Here is a 3,477-nt window from a genome sequence, read left to right as displayed (position 1 = left end):
TTCTTTAAAATACATAAAATTATATAATTATAGCAATATAACAATGTACCCTTGGGTTTGTAACATACAGGTGTAATACATACAATAATTGCTAAAAAGGGAAGAAAGAACAGAGCTATACAGGAGTAACATTTCTATCACAGTAGAATAAAGTTAGTATAAATCAGGAGTATATTCTGATAAGATAAATTTTCTAAGCCCCAGGGTAACCACTAAGAATATAAATTTTAAAAATAACTAGAAGTCATTAAAGAACTTAAAATGTTACACTAGAAAATATTAACTTAATGCAATATAAAAGCAGTAAAGCAGAAAAAGAACTAAAAAGATATTAGACATGGAAAACAAAAGTAAACACAGAAAAGGAAAATTTGATCTTATCAATGACTTTAAATGTGAATGGATTAAACATCAAAAGGCAAAGATTATTAGTCTGCATTTTAAAAAAAGATCCAAACTATAAGCTGTTTATAAGAGATGTACTTTAGATTCAAATATACATAAAGGTTGAAAGTGAAGAGATGAAAAAGATATGCCTTACAAACAGCAATCATAAGAGCGAGAGTGAGTATCCGTACTGATATAAGACAAAACTTTAAAACAAAAAAAGTTACTAAAATTAAAGGACAATTTATATCCTCAAAAACGTCTACTCATCAGGAATATAACATATTATAATATATAAACATAAATGTGTTTAATATCAAATCTCAAAATATATGAAGCAAATGACAGAAAAGAAGGGAGAAACAGACAATTAAACAATGATAATTGGAGATTTCACTACCCTACTTTCAGAAATGGAGAAACTAGGCAGAAGATCAACAAGGATATTGAAGACTGGAACACTACAAATCCACTAGAACTAACAGGAATGTGTAGAACACATCACCTAACAACAGCAGAATGCACATTCTTCTCAAGCACAAACTGGACATTCTACAGAATAAACTATATGCTAGGACATAAAACAAGCCTCAATAAAATTTATAAACTGAAATCATACAAAATACGCGTTCTACAAAAAAGAAAAAGAAAAAAGGAATCAAATGAGCTCTCTTAATAACAGAAGGAAACTCATGAATTTGTGGAAATTAAGCAATACACTCCCAGATAACCAAGGTCTCAACAACAGAGAAAAATTACAATGGAAATTTGGCAATATTTCAGGTGAATTAAAACAAAACACAATGAACTAAAATTTATGGCATACAGCTAAAACAGTGCTTAAAAATTTATCAATGTAAACACCCATATTAAAAAGATTTCAAATCAATAACCTAAACTTTCATCTTAAGAAATAGTAAAAAGCACAAACTAAAACTGAAGCAAGTGAAAGCAAGGAAATAATAAACACTAAAATTGAAATAAATAAAATCAAGATTCAAAAGGTAGAGGGGGAAAATTAGAAAAAGTTAAGAAACCAAAGTTTATTTCTTTGAAAAGACCAACAAAAAATTGACAAAATTTAGCTAGACTCACAGGGTGGGTGGATGGGGATGTAGTCTTCCAATTACTAAAACCAGAAAAGAAAGAAGGGGCATTTATTATCAGCCTCACAAAATAAAAAGGGTTATATGGTATTATCAACAAACCAGATAACCTAGCTGGAATGGACAAATACCATGAAAGAAATGATGATAAATGATTCATGAAAAATATAAACTCTCAAAAGACCTATAGAAGGTAAACAGATGAAATTAGTAAAAATAATACCCATCTTTTACAAACTCTTCAAAAAAGTAGAATAGAGAGAGATGCTTCCAACTCTACTTATGACTCTATAACCCTGATACCAAAACCCAACAACAACAAAATCCCAAGAAATCTATACACCAATACCTATTATGACTACAAACACAAAATTCTTCAAAAAAATTACTAGCAAAAGAAACCAGCAACATACCAAAAGGATTATACACCATAACCAAATGGCAAATATAACCACTAATGCAAGGTAGGTTCAACACATGAAAATTAATTAATAATGTACCGTACTGTACCATATTATTAGAATAAAGGGGAAAACCATCAGGTCATTATAAAAGATGCGGAAAACATTTGACAAAATAAAATTTAACATCTTTACATAAATATGCTCTAAAAACTACAAATAAAAGGGAACTTCTTCAACCTAATTAAGAGCATCTATAAAAATTCCATTCCTACTTAATGTTAAAAGACTTGATAGCTTTATACAAAGACCAGGACAAGACAAAGATGTCTGTTCTTGCCACATCTATGCAACACTGTATTGGAGGTTCTAATCAAGGCAACTAGGGAAATAAAATATATAAAAGACATCTGTATTGGATAGGAAGAATTAAGACTATCTCTATTTGCAGATGACATGCTCTTAAATAGAAAAATTATTAAAAATACACACAAAATTATTAGAATAAATAAGCAGTGAAGCAAGATTGCAGGCTACAAGATTAACATACAAAAGCCAACTGTATTTCTAAACAGTGACAATGAATAGTTCAAAAGTGAAATTAAAAATAAATAATTCATTTTACAATAACACCAAAAGATTAAAATACTTAGAATTTAACAAAGTGCAAGACATAAACTGAAAACTATAAAATACTGTTGAAAGAAATGAAGAATGACTAAAGAAATGGAAAGATATCCCATATTTATTGATCAAAATATTTAATATTAAGATGGCAATATTCCCAAAACTAATCTACAGATTCAATGCAATTTCATACCTGCTACAACAGTCTCCTGACTCCATACTTTAATCCTGCTCTGTTTTCTTACCTTGGTTCCTCCTGCTATTTATTCCTTCCCTCCCTTCTTTCCTCTGTGCTCTTTGAAATCATTGTTTTTAATAAACAACCTTTCTCAAAAATTTTAGACACTACTCCCCAACTTTTTGCCTTAAAAAACTTGATTTTCCTCTTGATAATATTGTTGCCTTTGCAGCCTTCTGAAACATGACTCTGGAAGGAGATATGGAAGTTGGCATTTAACTATCTCTCACAATGATTTCCTTACCATTATTTTCCACCTTCTTCAAATAAACAAACTTAACATCAACAACAACAAAAAACCAAACACAAAAAATCTCTTGGAAACTTAAGCCACAAACAGCTTCAATTCAATCCTCCATCTATCACGTTCTCCTTGCAACTCCCAGTTACTTCCACTCATTGTTTGAAGACTTCAAAGTCTGGAACACAGGCTTTCCCTAAACCCCAAATCCCACATAATCTCAAAATATTTAAATACAGTTAATCAATCCAATTAGCTAGCCTCCAAATCTCAATTTTACTTTACCCCAGTGATCTTTATTCAACTTCTACTATCTAACCCCAGGGCCAAGCAATGGATCTTATCACCCTTCAGACTGATTCTCATTTAAATGTACTACCTTGCTCTGATGAAAATTACCCATTCTTGTAGCTCTCTCAGTAACCCATACCCACTTCATCTATTAAACTTCTGTTCTATTTTCTCCCAGACTAACAA

At 30.6% G+C, this 3,477-nt stretch overlaps 1 protein-coding gene across 7 annotated transcripts in view; it reads right to left on the bottom strand.

Annotated features, from left to right (window-relative positions):
• Positions 1-3,477, bottom strand: part of ALMS1 (ALMS1, centrosome and basal body associated protein) — a 173,964-nt gene that overhangs the window by 121,567 nt on the left and 48,920 nt on the right. The window lies entirely within an intron of this gene.

This window comes from Pteropus alecto, unplaced genomic scaffold, assembly GCF_000325575.1.
Source record: "Pteropus alecto unplaced genomic scaffold, ASM32557v1 scaffold100, whole genome shotgun sequence".
Lineage (NCBI taxonomy): Eukaryota > Metazoa > Chordata > Mammalia > Chiroptera > Pteropodidae > Pteropus > Pteropus alecto.
Note: the sequence above shows the minus strand (reverse complement) of the source record. Positions and strands in the feature narration are given on the sequence as shown.